General features: G+C 48.1%; 1 protein-coding gene across 1 annotated transcript in view; it reads left to right on the top strand.

Annotated features, from left to right (window-relative positions):
* Positions 1–19,655, top strand: part of LOC143285889 (core-binding factor subunit beta-like) — a 111,684-nt gene that overhangs the window by 68,792 nt on the left and 23,237 nt on the right. The window lies entirely within an intron of this gene.

Below are 19,655 nucleotides of genomic sequence, written 5' to 3' on the forward strand. Positions count from 1 at the left end.
TGTGGGTGTTTATTGGTTTGTGTGTATGCATTGTGTGGTCTTTGTGTATTATTTGCGTAGACAAACACACACACACACACACACAAACACGCTCACACTCACTCATTCACACGCTCACTCTCTCTCTCTTTCTCTGTTCTCTCTCTCTCTCTGAGTCCCACTATCTTTGTCTCTCTCTCTTTCTCTGTCTCTGTCACGCTGTCTCTCCCTGTCTCTGTCTCTGCCTATCTCTCTCTCTCTCTTGTCAGACACCACTAATTCATTTTGATACATGATTTGTATCAATTCAAAGAACAGAAACTGGTCGTCAGACATTTTACTGTTTTGTTTCCAAGCACGTGTTATCCATTCTCACGTGGTGTTTTCGTTTAGTTTTGCATCAGTTCAAAACACTGTACAGATCAGCACACACACAGACCTGCTGCTTTGTTTATGCAAATTGGAAATGTCGTCGAGGACTGTCTCGCGTTCACACCAGTCAATCTCTCTTGTTTTTGGCTTTTTGTATGTAAAACACACTAAAAAAAACAACAACAACAAAACAACAACAACGAAAAACACAGCCATTCTCCTACTGTCACCCCCTTCGTTTTATACGTACGCATCATCATCATGGTAATGGTGATGATCATCGTCGTCATCAACATCAACAGCCTTTAATGTCGGCTTTCCCTTGTGTCCATATCTATTCACCGTGCCGTTACTAGCTGCGCGATTGCCGTCATCGTGCGGGGTGATGGGGGTTGTACCAATTCAGCTAATGTCGTTAGGCCGGGGCCCGCTGGTAGGCTGCCGGGGGTGGAATGGGCTTTGAACTGCCCCGGAGTGTCGTTGGCACTGTCTCGACTACGAATCGATGGCAAGCGGAGCCCGCTGTTTTCGTGTTTTTCTTCTTTATTTACACAGTTATTGACAGACAGACAGCGGGAGAGGGAGTGAGGCGGAGGAGAGGGGGAGGGAGAGAGAGAGAGGCGGAGGAGAGGGGGAGAGAGAGAGAGGCGTGGAGAGGTAGGGAGAGAGAGAGGCGGAGGAGAGGCGTGGAGAGGTAGGGAGAGAGAGAGGCGGAGGAGAGGGGGAGAGAGAGAGAGGCGGAGGAGAGGAAGGGAGAGAGAGAGAGAGAGAGAGGCGGAGGAGGGGGAGAGAGAGAGAGGCGGAGGAGAGGAAGGGAGAGAGAGAGAGAGAGGCGGAGGAGAGGAAGGGAGAGAGAGAGAGAGGCGGAGGAGAGGGGGAGAGAGAGAGAGAGGCGAGGAGAGGTAGGGAGAGAGAGGTAGGAAGAGAGAGAGGCGGAGGAGAGGCGAGGAGAGGTAGGGAGAGAGAGGCGAGGGAGAGGGAGGCGGAGGAGAGGTAAGGAGAGAGAGAGGCGAGGAGAGGTAGGGAGAGAGAGGTAGGAAGAGAGAGAGGAAGAGAGAGAGGCGGAGGAGAGGTAGGGAGAGAGAGGTAGGGAGAGAGAGAGGCGAGGAGAGGTAGGGAGAGAGAGAGGCGAGGAGAGGTAGGGAGAGAGAGGTAGGGAGAGAGAGGAGCGGAGAGAGGCGAGGAGAGGTAGGAGAGAGAGAGAGGCGAGGAGAGGTAGGGAGAGAGAGAGAGGCGAGGAGAGGTAGGGAAGAGAGAGGAGGGAGAGAGAGAGAGGCGAGGAGAGGTAGGGAGAGAGAGGTAGGAGAGAGAGAGAGGCGGAGAGAGGCGAGGAGAGGTAGGGAGAGAGAGAGAGGGAGGAGAGGTAGGGAGAGAGAGAGAGGCGAGGAGAGGTAGGGAGAGAGAGGAGGAGGAGAGAGAGGCGAGGAGAGGTAGGGAGAGAGAGTAGGGAGAGAGGAGGCGGAGGAGAGGTAGGAGAGAGAGAGCGAGGAGAGGTAGGGAGAGAGAGGTAGGGAGAGAGAGAGAGGCGAGGAGAGGTAGGGAGAGAGAGAGAGGCGAGGAGAGGTAGGGGAGAGAGGTAGGGAGAGAGAGAGGCGGAGGTAGGGAGGAGAGAGGAGAGAGAGAGAGAGGAGGGGGGGGGGAGAGAGGGAGAGAGAGAGGGGGTGGGGAGAAATGGAAGGGTGGGGGGCAAGGAGAGAGAGAGAGGGGGTGTGGGGTGTGAAAGAGAATAGTGACGGGTTGGGGAGTAAGAAGTGTAAGAAAGGACAGGTGAGAAGGAGAGAGAGGGAAGGGGGGAGAAGAAGGAGAGAGCGAGAGAGAGAGAGATGGGGATAGTGAGTTCGGTATTCACTTGAATAAGATATAAGAGAGGCTTGTCTCTCACGAAAATGGCGAGCCGTTTTCTGTTTCTACACGCATCCTTGTTAAAATTTAAAAGAGATGTTGCGACCACAAGCCAGGCATTCAATGTCACACAAAATCGAGAGATTGTCGGGTGAACGACGAGTTCGTTTTGCTTCGTTTTGTTGGCTCTGTTCCCCGGGTTTGTTGGCTCTCGTCTGGTGCCGATGTTGTGTGCGTGCAAGGGCACGTGATAACTGTGTCTTTTGGTTTTAACTTTATGTTTGGTTTGGTTTTGGTCCCTACCCCCACTCGAGACAAGTAACATTGTTCCCCATTGCCCCCATCCTTTTTATAAAAAAATAATAATTCTAATCATGCATTCCAAGGTTTGTAGATACAAATATTACATGTCCATTTCGGAAATAAAAAGAGAACACTACTCAGAACATTGATTTTACAACATCAGTATAATACATGACGGCATCACTCTCTCTCTCTATCTCTCTCTCTTTCTCTTTGAGGGCTGGATGTAAAAAAAGCAGCTGTGCTTACTCCACCACCCTCGTGAATTGAAAATTCGTTTCGTTTCGTTTCTCTCTCTCTGTCTCTGCTCTGTCTCTCTCTCTGTGTCTCTGTCTCTCTCTCTGTGTCTCTCTCTCTGTCCGTCCCTCACTTTCTCTGCCTGGAACACACACACACACACTCTCTCTCTCTCTGTCTGTCTGTCTGTCTCTCCAGTCTCTCCTCTATATTCTCTCACTCTCTTTCCCACTCATTCTCTTCTCTCCTCTGTCTCTCTCCCCTTCTCCCCCTGTCTCTCTCTCCGTTCCCCCTTCCCCCTTCCTCCCACCCCCTGTCTCGTGCCTGCCAGTAAAGGTGCCTGTGTCCACACCCATAACTCATCCCCAGCCCTTTGATGCCGGCCACTTGGAGAAGCAGTTGCAGCTGATCTCTGCGCCCGGCACCGCTTGACGGCGGAGAGAAAATAGTTCCATGTCGTGAAACGGTCTCGTTTCTCTGGTCTGGATAGAACCTCTCTTTTGTTTGAAAATCAATTTGTAGGAGCAGAGGGGAAAAAAACAACAACAAAAAACGGCAACGACTCAAACTGGTAAATTAACGGAGATTCATGAAATGAATGTAATACGGGGAAGGAAAAAAAATCAAATTGAATTGTGAATTCGACGTGCGTGTATAACCAAGAGTATGTTGTCTTTTTTTCATATTTGAAAGTTATTATCAGCGAGGATTGTGCGCCACGTGTTTTGCGTTTTCCCTTCAGTCCATGTTGACGATGACTAACAGGAAGAACAAGAGTTGTTTCGGTCTTACTAGTGCAAGTGGGTGGTGGTGACAGGCTGGAACTGCCCACATCACAGTCTGTGGAATGGAGCTGGTGGACTTTATTCATAACCTGGAAACAGTTTTCAAAAACTCGATGACATAGCTGTTTGGTTTTTTTGTTTGTTTTTTGGTTGTTGTTGTTGTTTTGGGGGAAGGAGGGGGTGCGGGGTGACTTGAGGGAGGTCTGAGGGGAGCCTTAGGGGGTAGAGGTAGAGGGTGATTGTAAGCGTTACGGAAATCGCGCAGCAAGACTTTTTGGAGAAGGGTGATTATGAGACAAAAGAGAACTGGAAAGGCTGCAGTGGGGACAGGGTGAGGTGGGCGGTGCGGGAGGTGCAAAGATGACAACATCAAAGTGACGCAGCACCTGTCGGGGGAAGAGTGAGTTGGCCAAACACGATAACGGGACATGGCTTCCACTCTGTCTGTGTCATCTTCATCGGTTTTTCGTTGCTTTTGAGTGTGTGTGTGTTGTTGTTTGTGGTTTTTCTTTTTTAGGGGGGTGGGGAGTTGGGGGGGTGGGGTGGGGGGCGAGTTGGGTGGCGATCTGAAGAACTACAGCCCACATCATATCTGTATTACAAAAAAACCAAAACAAAGTGGTTACATTGTGAGGCAGGGAAAAAGGAAGGGAGTAAGATGGAAGGAAAGAAAGGTGAAAGAAGGAAGGGTGGAGAGAAATAAAAACAACAATAACAACAACAAATCATACAAAGAGGATAAAAGGAACTGAATCACATCCATAAGTGAATCAAATAACCGTAATATCTGTGTGTGTGTGTGTGTGTGTGTGTGTGTGTGTGCGTGCGTGCGTGCGTATGTGTGTGCACGCGCAAGCGCTTATCTGTGTGCGTATATGTGTGTATGTGTGCGCGTGTCGACTGGATACAAGCGGTTTCACAACCCGGTCCAGTTTTATGGCATGAATCCATTTGAATACGTCAGTTACGGTCTGTGACCACGGTTCATCGCCGTCGGCTGTTTTGTCTTGTTTTGCTTTCTGACAAACAAACAATTTTTTTAAAGCAGTTGCGGCGCAGTTGCAAACACATGTGTTCCTTTCGCCGTGTCAACAAGCCTGTAAACTTTATTAGTTAATGGAAGCAGGTTTACTGTTTACTTTAAAAGTGGTACCGGGATTGGTTTCCGTGTGTTATGCTGCTTGCTAGCTTTCTTCTTCTTCTTCTTCTTCTTCTTTTTTCTCTTCGTTAACTTAATGTAGCCAGCTTTTCGTTGATTAGTAAATTGTACTTCAGGCTGTCATTCCCTTCGCTGTTTTCCGAGTTGCACGAGCAGTACGGGCGGGGGGGGGGGGGGGGGGGGGGGGGTTATTGGGTGTATTGATTGATTGACTTCTAGCTTTACAATCAGCTGCAGTGGATTTCAACTATCATTTCTTCCCAGAGCCTCGGACTACACAGGGCCGATACCTTCAACATCCGTTTTCCTTCTACCACGCAAAAGAAAGAAAGAAAAAAAAGGAGAGAAAAATAAAATCCGCCTCCCTTCCCCACTGTTCTCGTCGCGTTCCCACTCTGTCCTCAGAAACTCCAGAGAAAAACTCCGCAAGACTGCGCTTTTCTTGTGAAGATCCATTCAGATGTAGGAATGAGTTTACATTTTCTTCAATTCGTTTTACTTTTACCTCTTGTAAAACTGAAAATTAGAAGAAGAAAAAAATAGACATAACCTTTTTTGCAAGGGTGAAAACAGCAACAGCAACAACCTTCAGTATAGGAATAAGCTTACATTTTCTTCAAATCTGTAGAGTTTTATTTACCTCTTGTAAAATGGAAAATCTGAAAAAAATCGATAGAACCTTGTTTGCAAAGGTGAAAACAACAACAACATTCAGATACAGGAATAAGTTTATATTATCTTCAGTTCTGTTGAGTTTTACCTCATATATGATGGAAAATTGGGGGTGGGGGTGGAAATCGACATAACCTTGTTTGCAAGGGTGCAAACAACAACAGCAACAACCTTCAGATATAGGAATAAGTTTACATTTTCTTCAATTCTGTTGACTGTTACAACCCCTTGTAAAATGAAAAATTGGAAGATAGAACCTTGTTTGCCAGGATGGAAGCAACAACAACAACTCAAACCCAGGTCAGCAAAACCAAAAAGTTACAGGTATCCTGTGTAGTGATGATTCCCACGTTCAGCCTCCGCCATTTGTTGTCTTCTTCCACTGCTCCGACACTGTAGATTTTCATTTGTTCTCTTTCTCTGTCTGTCTGTCTGTCTGTCTTTCCCTCCCTCTCCCCGCCATCTCTCTCTCTCTCTTGTTTCTGTCAGCTGAGGAAAAAAAACAAATCCCACCGAAGATCTGTGTCATTTGGAAACGTTCAATTCTTGCATGCGTAGGTTGTTCGTCTTTTTCGTTTTCTTTCTTGTTCATGTTGCGTTCTTCTTTTTGTTTCCAGAAGTCGGAGGTCTATGGATAAGATTGTCTTGTTTTGTCTTCTCTCTCTCTCTCTCTCTCTCTCTCTCTCTCTCTCTCTCTCTCTCTCTCTCTCTCTCTCTCTCTGTGTCACTGTCGTTCGGTCTCTCGGTCTGTCTGCTTCTGTCTCTCTTTTTGTCTCTGTCTCTCTCTTTCTCTATCCCACTGTCTCTCTCCCTCTCTCTTTCCTTCCCTCTCTCTCTCTCTCTTTCTCTCTCTCGTTTAGCTTTTCTGCAAGGTAAATAACACAGTGTGGATATGTGGTGAGAAACATGATGGCTGGCGATGGAAGTCAGTGCCGTCCTGCTTCTGGTGTCTCTCTTCCTCTCTCTCTCTCTCTTTCTGTCCCTCCCTCGTGTCTCACTGTCTCTGTCTCTCTCTCACCGCCACCCCCACCCCCCTTCTCTGTCTCTCTCTCCCTCCCTGCCCCCACCCCCACCCCTGCCTCTCGCTTTTTCCTGGTAAATGACACAGTCTGGAGAAGTAGTAAGGAACCTGCCGGCAAGCGATGGAAGTCAATCCCGTCCAGCCTCTCGTGTCTCTCTGTCTCTCTCTCACTGCCCCCCCCCCATCTCTGTCTCTCTCTCCCTCCCTGCCCCCACCCCCACCTCTGTCTCTCGTTTTTTTCCTGGTAAATGACACAGTCTGGAGAAGTAGTAAGGAACCTGCCGGCAAGCGATGGAAGTCAATCCCGTCCAGACTCTCAAGTCTCTCTTCCTCTTTTGATGACTGGCCGTGCCGGCAGCTCATTGGGAGGGGTGGTGGTGGTGGGGGCGGGGGGGGGGGGGATCCACTGGTGAAAGACGACACTGCCCGTGCTCTGGGGGGTCTTCAGGGCCCTATGTATAGGCCTTACCCTTAATGGACCACTGGCTTCTGTTTCACTTCTAGCTTTCACGTGGACATAGACACCCAGCTCAGGTGATATTGCCGACGGGGAGGGGAAGAGAGAGAGAGAACTGTATAAACACTAAAATCAACAACAACAACGATGATGATGGTGATTATGATGATGATGATAATGATAATGATAGTAATTATGATGATGATGATGATGATGATGATAATAACAGGTATTTGAAATGTGCTCTACCTCCTCAGCATATGGGCTCAGAGGCGACTACAAAAAATTAAAAACACAAACTGTACACTGACAGGACTAAAACAAAAACACGTTGGAAAACAGACAGCGAGAATGCCTGCGTTGATTCAGGTGAGGGGGAGGTGGGGGTGAGAATGGAACTCACAGGTGTTCAAGCGCGCGCTCGGCGCCTCAGCCAACTGAGCGACGCAGGCACCAACCATGAAGGTTTTACTTTGGGTGACTGTGGACACACAACAGAGGCCTAATCAAAGAAGATGATGTTCGATGTTCAAAGAGGGTTCATTATTTGGCCTCCGTCACAGAGATGGAGCCGGTGGAATGGCTCCATGTGAACACGGGGGACGGACCTGAGCTTACCCACAGGGAAGTGTGTCAGATCAGATTCCATCGCCACTGTGATGTTCGTCCTTCGGATTCGAAGATGACAGTGGCTTTAAAAATCAAATGGAAGATCGGTGGCTGTGGGTCCAGAGGTGACTGGTGAGGCCAGTCCGGGCCCCGAAGGCTCGCTCATATGTGGGACACAAGTGAGTGGGTGCTGTCGTGGCAGTGGATGCTGCTCGGGCCTTGCGCACAGCGCGCTTTCGTTGCGCTTCGGTGATGCGCCTCGGTGATGCGCCTGGGGGATGCGCCTGGCTTCAGCTGCACGGGCTTCTGTGGTGATTATGCTGCGCCAAGCTGGATGGCCCAGAGAAAGTGTCTCCCACGTCTTGATGTCGACGCCCAGGTCTTTGAAGGTCGACAGGTCGCCACTGTATTGTAGAAATGGAACTGCTTAGATGTCATTGAACTGAGTAATCACATATAACATAATGTTGGGTAAATAATGTTGTACAGCTAAGTGCTTATCCACGCCAGAAGCTTTACGGGTAATTGTGTGTGTGTGTGTGTGTGTGTGTGTGTGTGTGTGTGTGTGTGTGTGTGTGTGTGTGTGTGTTCATTTTCTTTTCTTAAACACGTTCTTTCTATCAGAAATCAGTGGACACTGTCTGTTGTCACTTTGTGGTTTCGACATGGTCTTTTGCTCCTCCTCCTCCTTCTTCATCCTCCTTCTTCCTCCTCCTTCCTCCTTCTCCTGCCCCTCCATCTCCTATTTTCTTTCTTCTATTTTTTCCAGGTTGTTTCCGCAATGAAGGAAGGTTGTTTACCAGCATAATTTTTGTTTTCTCCACAGCAAAATTGCTCAGCAGAAAATTAGAGGACACTTGGCAAGACTGAGTGGGGTTAATCACACTGATTGGGTGCACACACACACGTGTGTGTGTGTGTGTGTGTGTGTGTGTGTGTGTGTGTGTGTGTGCGTGCGCGCGCGCGCGCGCGTGTGTTTATGTGTGTGTGTGTGTGCGCGTTTTTGAAAGGAAATACCACTGCTTTGTTTCATGCTGCAAAAGATTCGAACAAACGGGAAGGGAAAAAAAAACCCAAAGAAAGAAAGAGAAAGTGAATTGGAGAAGTGTTTCGGGTTGAAGGGTTGGTGGGGAGAAGAGAATCAGAGAGCATGTATGGAATGGAAAGGGGGGTGGGGCGGGAATGGGGGTGTGGGGAGTGGTGGTGGCGGTGCACACGGTTGGGAGATATGGCAAAAGGGAGTAGTTAGAAAAACCGACTGCAGTTAGTTGTTATTTAATTCTTGCCAAGCGCCAGAAAATGAGATAATTATAGGGTTCTTTCCACTTTTTTTTTGGTTTTTGTTCTCTCCCTCTGTTTTCGTCCTTCAGTGTCATTTTCTCCATTCTCCCTCCACACCCCGACTCATTCACATACCCACCTCCTCCCCCCCCCACCCCCTTTCTTCGTCTTTGGCCTATTCTTTGTTCTTTCCTGACCGAGTTCATGGATTCCGTTTCCTATTCTGTGTCTGCCGAAAACCAGAATAAGTGAGAACTAGGTATTTACTGTAGTATGTTGTGAAGGGCATGAACGTTTTCAGGAGGAGTTGCCTTTTTTCTGTTACGTCTTGAACGAAATGTGCCCCCTTCTGTGTTGCAAAAGTCGTGGAGTGTTTTTAGCACAAGACTCTTTGTTTTGTGGCTGAAATCAAACAGAAATAATAGTTTAAGGCACAAAATACTCAGATTTTCGAAGACACATTGAATGAAGCTGCTATGTTCAAAGATGCATGGACTTGCACTATGTCTTAAGGTATCCTTCATAATGAATGACTGTCCGATGGTAGTTTGGATAGATATAGTTTTCTAGGGTACATCAAATATAACTGTGCTGTCCCCAGGTACATGGGTTACGACTATTCTGTCCACAGTTGCAATCGTGGGTATACTTTGCACGCAGAAAATCAAAGACGTTCGTAGAAAATCCCGGAATCTGTGTCGGCGTTTGTTTTGACATTTGACATTGTTGCTTATAGCCCAGCCGATTGTACAGATCTGTATCAGGACTGGCAGAATCCAGTGAACATGGGAACTTAACCTCCGAACGCAAACGAAGAGGAAATGAGATCAGCCTGACAGCTGAGTCTTTTCGATCGATGGAAGTCAGTTCACTGACATGTTGTCTACATCGCGCATAATTCTCTCGTCCGTTTACACAAAAGATATCATTCGTTACTGTATCCACCCATTTCCCGGTACACAAAAGCCATAATTGGTTATTGCAGCGTATCCACTTCTTTCCCGTTATACAAAAACTACCATTGGTTATTGCAACGAATCCACTTCTTTCCCATATCACAAAAGACCATCATTGGTTTCTGCAACGTGTCAACCTCTTTCCCGTTAACACAAAAACCATCACTGGTTACTGCAACGTGTACATAACAGATGAAGATCAAGAACATGGGCAGTTGACAGTTCATCTTGCCAAATGCAACAAATCCAGTCAACCCATGTGCAGCTGTGGTTACATATTCGGCATTCTTTGCACTTTCTGTGTGGCCTCCAGGCCCAGACATCACACGGCAGGTGACCAGATAGTGATCCATGACAGCTGGGAGTGGACTGCAGTGACTGGTCGGACCACAGCATTTTCAGACTGACTGTCGTTGAAAATCTATGCTTAACTCTCTCCATACGAACGGCGAAAGAGACGACGTTAACAGCGTTTCATCCCAATTACCATCATCAAAATATTGCAAGCGGATGGCTCTTATACTGAAGACGTGAATGTTGACAAAGAATACCACAGTTCTGACGACGGAAGCTAAAGGTTGGGTCACTCAGACACCCACTGGACATCCGAGGGGTCTGTGTAGAGGAGAAGAGAGGACTGGCCGTACTGAGTGAGTTAAAGGAGACAGTCCGTAACGGAATCGTGCATTACTGTTGTATGTTGGGTTACGCTGCTGGTAGGTTATCTGCTTGGCAGATGTGGTGTAGCTTATAGGACTTACGGGTTTGTCCGAACGCAGTGACGCCTCCTTCAGTAACTGAACTGAACTCTATTTTGATTTGTCAATCGCCACAACTTTTTTGTTTCCAAACGTTTTGATTTGCCCAGTGTTTGGAAGTATGGGTGCATTGGGCATGTTAATCTAAATAAGTCTTTTTCTAACTATTATTACTATGAGAACATCTTGGTGAAGGTCTCTGCAATTCCCGTATGGAGGTGTGGAGTGATCATCATCATCATCGTCATCACCATCATCATCATCATTATCATCATTACCATGGAGGTGTGGAGTCGTGAATGCTGATGCTGATGTTGATGACGCTCTGTAGTGCTGTGTACAATCAGAGAAACAGAGAGTGACAAAGACTTGGAGCATTTCCACGGATTCAGAAGGTGGAGAAGAGGGTGACGCATGGGTTATGACTGAAAACTTGTCAGTTGATGCGTGTTGTGTGAAACTGGAGGGTTGGCACACCATTTCAAACCATAGTTCTTTTAATGTCGGCTGAAACACCACAGAATAAATGGATCACACACACACACACACACACACACACACACACACACACGGCGCCGGCGAGGAGAATATACATGTATCTGTCTCTCACACACACTCTCTCTCGTCACCAATTGTCTTTGGCACCAAAGCCGATCTGATCTCGTCTCCGGAATCATCTGATCAGTGAGCACGAGACACCAATTCTGGAAACCAATCAACCAATCAGTGAAGGAAGGAAGGAATCAGTCAATCAATCAATCAGTCGGTCAGTCAGTTAAGTTGACAGACAACCAGTCAGTTCAAGAAACCCGATTCAGGTTTTATAAGCCCGATTCTTGTTGTAATAAGATCTGGTTCCGGTGTCAAGGAAATGACAAACGCGTGTTCCAGAAGTTGGAGGAAGTGGAGGTGGGTGGTTGAAGGAGATGGGAAGGGAGGAGGGTAGGGAAAATGAGTGAGATGGAAGACTGGGAAAGGGAAGGGACGTGGGGAGCGGGGGGGGGGAGGGGGTGATAGCGGTAAGGGTAGGGTGGTGAGGTAAGGAGACTGAGAGAAAGAGAGAGGGGGGGGGGGATGAGGACAAAAAACGGAAGAGGAAGGGAGAAAAGATGGCGATGAAGGATGCAGTACGTGGCAGGCAAAGCAAAGCGAAGACGTGGCTCTGGTGTCGGGGAGCCGGAGGAAAGGGATGTTTGGAAAACGGGGGACATGGGGCGACAGCAGCCGGCGCTAACGGCACGCGCCTGTCCGCCGCTGGCCTGAGAAGAGTGGAGATGGAAGCGGCAGATAAATCAACTCACTGGCTAGGAACTGGGCTGCAGGGATTGAGGCAAGGCGCCGCGCTCTCGTGTCACGGCTTTCAGGCTATGGGGGTTGACGCCTCGTTTTTCTTTTTTCTTCTTTTTTGTTTTGTTTCGTTTTGTTTTTTGTTTTGTTTTTCCTGCCTTCTGATCAACTCTGCTAGCTCCTGGAAAGCCAAATGTTCGCTTGTCTGGGATTTTAACTGTATGATGCGATGAGACAACGGTCCATCCATTTCGGCAGAAATCCGTTGCTGGCACCTTATTTTTTGTTTTTTGTTTTTGCTTTGTTTTGTGTGTGTGTGTGTGTGTGTGTGTGTGTGTGTGTGTGTGTGTGTGTGTGTGTGTGTGTGTGTGTGTGTGTGTGTGTGTGTTACTGCTGTGACTGTGCAACGAGAAACTGATGTGTGAATGGCACTCTTTGTTACACAAAGATTTATGTCACGATTCACTTTTTCTTTCTTTCTTTCTTTCTTTCTTGTCTGCTGGTATGTTTATCTCTGTATCTGCTTGTCTGAGCTCAACCCTCAAACCCCAAATACCATCCAGCTGACAATGTATCAGCACCAGTTCACAGAAACCCGAACTTCAGAATAACTCTTCCACTGTGTACAGCTCCGGTTTTGTGCATGTTGCTGTTGAAAACCGGACCATAGCTTCGGGAAAAAAAAATTGCCCGCAGGCTTGAACAACTGCAATGTGCATTTGGGCACCCCGTATGTAGCAGATAAGGGCAGTGTATTCCTGATGTGGAAATGCGCCATGATATGAACGAGAATGGCTTTGCCAGTTGGCTTTTGTGTGCCCGGCTGTCACAAAACTGATGGAACCCCCATGTCCCCTCACTCCCCCCAACCCCCCAACGCCCCTCCGCCCCTCCTCCCAAGTTCCGTCGATTGGTTTTCCCCTTCCGCCATGTACCTGAGGTGGGTGTCACGTTAAACCTCACGTTAAACCCCAATGTAACCCAACAGTTGGTTCAAAAGCAATGCTGCAGTGTCGGCAGCCTTTCAGTCCAATGACCTTTACCTTGGTGTCATGACCTCGGCGTATGCAGCGCCCTCTTGAATTGTTGGTTAAAACGGTTTCAGTTCAAGAACTGACAACACAACATTACAGCGTCCAGTGTAGAAAGTCTTGAAAGAAATAATAACGTCAACAACTACAAACTTGAGTTTATATCGTGCTTTTTCTTCTTCTTCTTCTTCTTTTCTTAATGAAGTGCATACGATCGACAAACGCATTGACGAAAGGCACACAGAATGTTGATATTAGAAACGAGTTGAAGTGCAAATAAAAAGTAATTTCAGCTGAATTGTGGACATCACCTGAAGCATCGTCGTTCGTCTTTGACACCTCTGTCGACACGTCGACCCGTGAAAGCAGGGCCGGTCGCGGAAGGAGCTTCCTGGCTGACGGTTACTGCTGGAGGGGCACGGACGGAAGCCTCACTCCATGGGCTTTGTCCTGCTGCCGAGAGGTTGGCTGGGTCAGAGCGGTCACGAGGCTGGGGAGGCTGAGGACACCCGGGGAGCTTCCCTGGGGACAGGATGTGGAACAGTGTGCCGATGAAGTGTCAGTCTGTAATACAATGCAATACAACACAATACAATACAGTACAATGCAATACAATGCAATACTTCTTCTTCTCGTTTGTGGGTTGTAACTCCCACGTTCACTCGTGTACATTTTTATCCGGCCATGTAGGTAGCCATACTCCGTTTTCGGGGCTTGATACAATACAGTACAGTACATCTTTATTCATCCGACTGGTAATATACTGTCGGGTGACTAAAGACATATTGTATTGCACTGTAGACTGACGGACTGGCTGGATTGTCATGTGGGTCCAGCGTGAGGGTCGTCTGGCGTTTGTCTTCAGATGACTCCCCATATGCTGTTTCCACATAGTCTCCGCTCTTTTACCCTTCTTGGGCAAGGCCTGACTAAGCGCACTGGGTTACACTGCAGGTCAGGCATCAGCTTGGCATATGTGGTGTAGCATATATGGATTTGTCCGAACGCATTGACGCCTCCTTGAGAAACCATTACTGATACTGTCACCCTTCCGCCACCCCCGCACCCACGGCCCGCCGCCGCCCCCTCCCTGCCTGTCTCTCTTTTAATATCTCTCTGTCTCCCCTCTCTCTGTCTCTCTATTCTCTCTTTCTCTCCTACCCTCTCTCTGTGTGTCTATGTGTCTGTCTCTGTCTCTCTCGTCTCCCCCACCTCTCACTCTGTCAGTCTCTTTCTGTCTCTGTCTCCGTCTCACTGTTGACCTGTCTGTCTGTTTGTCTCTCTCTCGTGCCCCCCCCCCCCCCCCCTCGCCTTCCTACCGCCCCCCCCTCCCCCGCTCTCTGTCTGTCTGTCTGTCTCTTTCTCTCTCTCTCTGTCCCTGTGTTGTCTGACCCAGACGGTCCACGGCTTTCTCTGCAGTAGGGCCGATTGTTCATGATGGGTAAAAAACGACAGCATCAGGATGCCTTCGACGTTCCGTCCGTTCTTTACTTGCTCCGGTTCCTTCACGTGTTGTTTGACACGATGAACATACGCACGCACGCACGCACACCCACACACACACACACACACACACACACACACACACACACACACACACACACAGAATGCTCGATAGTGTAGATGATAACGAAAAGGTCATCGGTGCAAAATGATATATTTTTTATTTAGCATAAGAAGAAAACGTCGTATTTCTGTTTATATTTATTCATATTTATTTTATAATCTGTGATTTGAATGGAACAAAATAATGGACAGTGGACAAGACGAAAGACGGCATCCCATTACGTTATCACGGGTTGTGCCTCACAATATAGCTGTTGTCTACAGCGTAAAGAAACATAGTGATGAATACAGAGAGAGACACTGACACTGACACTGACATATTTTATTGTCCGTTTAGCATTCAAGCCCTCTAGACAAGGGGGAATGACAATCGTTTTCATGAAAACAAAATATCATTCTAATGATATCACACACACACACACACACACACACACACACACACACACACACACACACACACACACACACACACACACCAATGTCGTGTATCGGATCATCTTGAAATCGGTAGTTGGTTAATGATCTTTTTCTTATATTCATTGCTTCTGCAATGAAATTTGCAATACTTTTAATTACAACTTCTCTGTTGCTGGATAGCAGATTTACAATACTGTTATCGCTTGGGCTGTCTTTAAGTATGTCCATTGCATTACAGTTTTTACGTTTGTCTGCATAGGCAGTGCACTGAATTAAAAAATGCAAATCATTTTCTTGATCATTTCCACATGATGGACAAATCAGATCGTTTGAAGACTTTTCGCTTGAGTACCATGGCTCACAATTCTTCAGTCCGCTTACCCTCAACCTGAATCGCACGAAGTTATCCCTGTGCCATTTATCAGTAACAGAGAGAGAGAGACAGAGACAGAGAGAGGAGCTGCGCATAATACCGTTTTATTCAAACTCTGTGTGTGTGTATGTGTGTATACACGTGAATGAAAGGAAGTTTACGCACATCTTCACGATCTTTATTCTCCACACAAAATATCGCAAGCTGTTGTCTTGTTAAGAAGGATGAGTGAAGAAGATGCTTTCCTTCCCGACAGAAGAACAGCAGAGACGATGTTTCGCCCGTGGAGTTGAGTTTAGTGACATGTTGGCCGACATCCTCCAGTTCAAGTTGTTCAGGGCTCTGGTCTTCGTCCGCTGGTCCAGCTGGGGGGTCTCTGGATGTTTTATCTGTCCGGGTTGCAGGTCCGACTGGCGTTCTGCAGTCTTTTGCCCATCGGCCCTTCCTTGGATAGAGTCCTGTGACGGTGTGAATACACGGTTGTGATGTTTTGGGTCTCTCCCCGCCAGTTGTCCCTGGTGTCCTGCCGATTGAAAACGGGCAGGTTGTCTTCGGCACCACGCGCTGACTTTATGAAGGGCAGGGGAGGAAACGAAGAGTGAGAGAGAGATTTTAGCGACACCTCTTCGTTATTGGTAGACGTAAGGGGAGGGAGAGAGACAGACAGACAGACACAGAGAGAGGGAGATTTTAGCGACACCTGTTCGTTATTGGTAGACGTAAGGGGAGGGAGAGAGACACAGAGAGAGAGAGAGAGAGAGAGAGAGAGAGAATTTGTGGCTACCTGTTCGTCATTGCTATTCGTAAGGGGAGAGAAAGAGGGAGAGATTTTAGCGACACCTGTTCGTTATTGCTATACGTAAGAGAGAGAGAGACACACACACAGAGACACAGAGAGAGAGACAGAGATTGTACACGCATAACACGGGTGTCGAACGAGGAGGCAGAGGAGGAGAGATTGCAGAGATAGAGACAAGAGGTGTAGACACACGTAACAGACGTTCTGAGCAGCACACAAAACAGCACAGCGGTGAAGGGGTTGGGGAGGGGGGAGTGCAAGTGGGGGTTGGGGGTGAAGGCGGGGGTGCGGAGGGCGTTGAGGGGAGGATGTCAAGAGACAGGGACTGAAGCTTCAGTGACGGGAGCTGTCAGGCCACCAAGGCATGCCTTGAAGGACCATCATCGATTTATCGATCAGCTGACAGATTTCACGCCTGTCTCGGGAGGCCTTGGATCCATGGCCGCTGTCTCCCTCCCTCCCTCCTCTCTCACCCTCTCTCCCACCCTCTTTGTCTGTCTCTCTATCTCCCTTCAGGTCCTATCTCTCTCTGTCTCTCCCTCCCCCCTCTCTCTCTGTCTCCCCTTCCGTCTCTCTCCCTCTCTTCCCCCTCTCTACCTCTCTCCTTCTCTTCTCTCTATTACCCGCATCTCTCTCTCCCTCTCTTTTATTCTCTCTCTCCCCCGTCCATCTTCCCCTTCTCTCCCCTTCTCTCTCTCTCTCTCTCTCTCTCTCTCCCCAGGTTGAAGAGGGGGAGCGGGTGACATCCTCGACAGTGTGCAACAACCAGCCTCTTTCGTTTTACTGCTGTCGCTACGTGCAGCCGTCATCTTGCTTTCTGTCTCCGCCGGTTAGCGTTCTCTCTCTCTCTCTCTCTCTCTCTCTCTCTCTCTCTCTCTCTCTCTCTCTCTCTCTCTCTCTCTCTCTGTGTGTGTGTGTGTGTGTGTGTGTGAAGCGGCGTGTTGACTGCAGTCCTCGCCGTTGATATCTCTAGGGCAAGAAGGAATAGAGAAGGAAGGACAAAATCAACACCATGATGGTCTGCAACACGAATGGTACCTGGACCGCTTGGTTACCTGCAAGGGGGTGGGAGTGGGGGTGGGGGGGCAGCGACAATTTAGGAAGAGGGGGAAGGCGGGGTGAGGAAGGTAAGGCATGTTTTTGCTGCTTGTACAAATACGCTCGACTGTTGCATGCTGATAGATGTTATGCCGGTTCAAGTTTCAAGTTTTAATAAACCTTAATCAACCCTGACTGAAGCATCAGATGAGGGTTACGGTTTCGTTTAATAACGAACATGCCCCCCACCCCACCCCAGCTTGTGAATATATTCGCTGTTTCATACCTCTAATAATAAATAAGATAGTGTCAGTTCTGTCCTGCAATTGAGAATCTTTGATGGTGGAATTCGTGGGAGATGAGGGGGTATGAGCAGAAGAGGGTTAGAGGAGGGGGCGCGAGAGGCGGAGGGGGGGGCAGACATCATTGCTTTGATGTGATGTTTCATCCCAGATCTCTGTGTGTGTGTGTGTGTGTGTGCGCGCGCGCGCGTGTGTGTGTGTGTTTGTGTGTGAGGGGGGGCGGAGGGGGGGCGAGGGGGGGTGGGGTTGTGTGTGCACGTACGTGCAGGAGTGGGAGCATGTGTGTGAGTGTAGGAGTGGGACGTTCCCGATCCCTAAGATGGTTGTCACTGGGTGATTGTCAGTGAAGTGAGGGGAAGACAGTGAGGATATGGAGAACTGGTTGTGTGTGTGCCTGCACTTGCCGGTCAGAGGAGAAGTGCAGCAGGCTAATTAGGACTCGTCTTCTCCGTCTGACACAAGGATGGTTGGGGCTGGAGAGGGGGTGGGGGTGGAGGGGTGGGGACAGGGATGAGGGAGAAGTAAGGAGCAGGAGCCGGTTGGGGAGGTAGAGACAGAGGAGAGAGATTGGGGGTGTGGGGAGGAGGGGGAATGGAAAGAGAGAGAGCTTCCATAGGTCCGTCAGCAGCAGGAGTCAGGCCCTGTCAACGTGTCACTCTCCGTCCTCTCTGCTTGTCTGTCAAGTGCACGTCCGCGCCGATAAGTGCAAGTTGCCAATGGCAACCGGCTTCCCGGCCTGTGCTGCCGAGTCATCAGAGGCTGGCTGACGGGCGGGATCATGACGTCACGTGACCATGGGACAAGCCACGCCCACCTCCTTTTTGTCTTCTTGTCTCAGGATCCCAGGGTTGAGGTTGTGAACCTTTGAGGGACAGTCATCTTTTTTCCGTCTTTTTTGTCCCCCCCCCCCTCCTCTTCAGATTTGTGACGTCATGTTGTCACGTGTGCTGGTGTCTGTTACCGATAAGTGATCGGGGTTTTACAGTGTCTTGTCTCTCTTCTTTGATTCTATTCAGTTCTACACCAGTGTTGCTGGCTGGTTCTGGAGCATCACTAGAAGTCAGCTGACGCATTTCTTGCGGGGAGAAAACCGTTTCCCACAAAATCATACTGACATCCCCAGCTGATGGTATCTGGTCAAGTATTCTACTTCAGTTAAAAAGAAAAGGGAAAAAATGATCACCCGTGGATTTTCGAGGTAGCTTTGCTGGAAACAGACAAACACGACCAAGTGAGAAAGAGTGTTGACAAGGGATACGTTTTTATATGCAGACACTTTTACCTGTGTATGTACACAATACAGCAGCCTATAAACCAGAAAACGGATCAACATGAACAACGTTGCCAGCAGTAACTTAAATGTCGAAGGAGTATAAATCACTGTCCACGACACATTGATGAGGTTTGATAAAGAATCATACTAATCAATACACATAATAACAACAGACCTTATCACCACACGCGCGCACGCGATTTCATGGCTTTATCTTTTCTTCTTCTTTTTTTTTCTTTTTCTTTTCTATACTGATTTTTCACTTGAGAAGTTGTGAATACATCGAGACATGTCGATTATCACGTGCCACACACTCCATTGACGTCACGCAACCTAACAACAGTGGCAGTGTAGGCCAAACACTGTCAATAAATTGTTACGTCGCCAACTCTGGAATGCAATAAACCCTAAGGGCATTACCGCTTGGGGCAAAGTGCGACTATATTGATGAACAACTGTATATGGTTGCGACAGAGATAGTGCACTGTGCTATTTTAGCTGATGGTAGAACCGATGGAATACCATTCAGACCGGCTGGATTGAAATTCTGATCGAAATTTAAGCAAAGACTCTCTCTGCCTCTGCCTGCCTGTGTCTGTCTGTCTGTCTCTCTCTCGATATATATATATATATATATATATATATATTATATATATATATATATATAATGCCTCCCTTTTTCTGCGCGCGCATGTATTTGTATATGATTATGTATACGTTTGTGTATTGATTGAAAGTTTGGCAAAGAGGTACATAGCCTTCGCCAGAAGAGAAAGATGCGGCTTCATGTTTTACTTACCCATTTTGAGGGACGCCGTAAAAACGAGGGAGTGCATCCATCATGACACGTCCAAGTTGACGTGCAGCGCTGTCACGCTGTCACTGTTATGGCGGCAGTGTGATATAACGACCCCTGGCGACAGCCGTGGTCAGCGGCGCAGCAGGCAGTTTATGGCGTGTGCCAGGGAGTACTTTGGCGTATTCCTGCCACTGCCTTTCACTTGGGCTTTGTGGACACACGAGACAGCAAGGCAGCGCACGTCAGCTTCGGTTGTTTAGAAAACCTGCTGAATGGTGATTTTTCAGCAGGGTTTGTAGCTTGATCAATGGATTCAATTGATTCGCTTCTGACCGATTT

The sequence above is a fragment of the Babylonia areolata genome, chromosome 9, assembly GCF_041734735.1.
Source record: "Babylonia areolata isolate BAREFJ2019XMU chromosome 9, ASM4173473v1, whole genome shotgun sequence".
NCBI classification, from domain to species: Eukaryota; Metazoa; Mollusca; class Gastropoda; order Neogastropoda; family Buccinidae; genus Babylonia; species Babylonia areolata.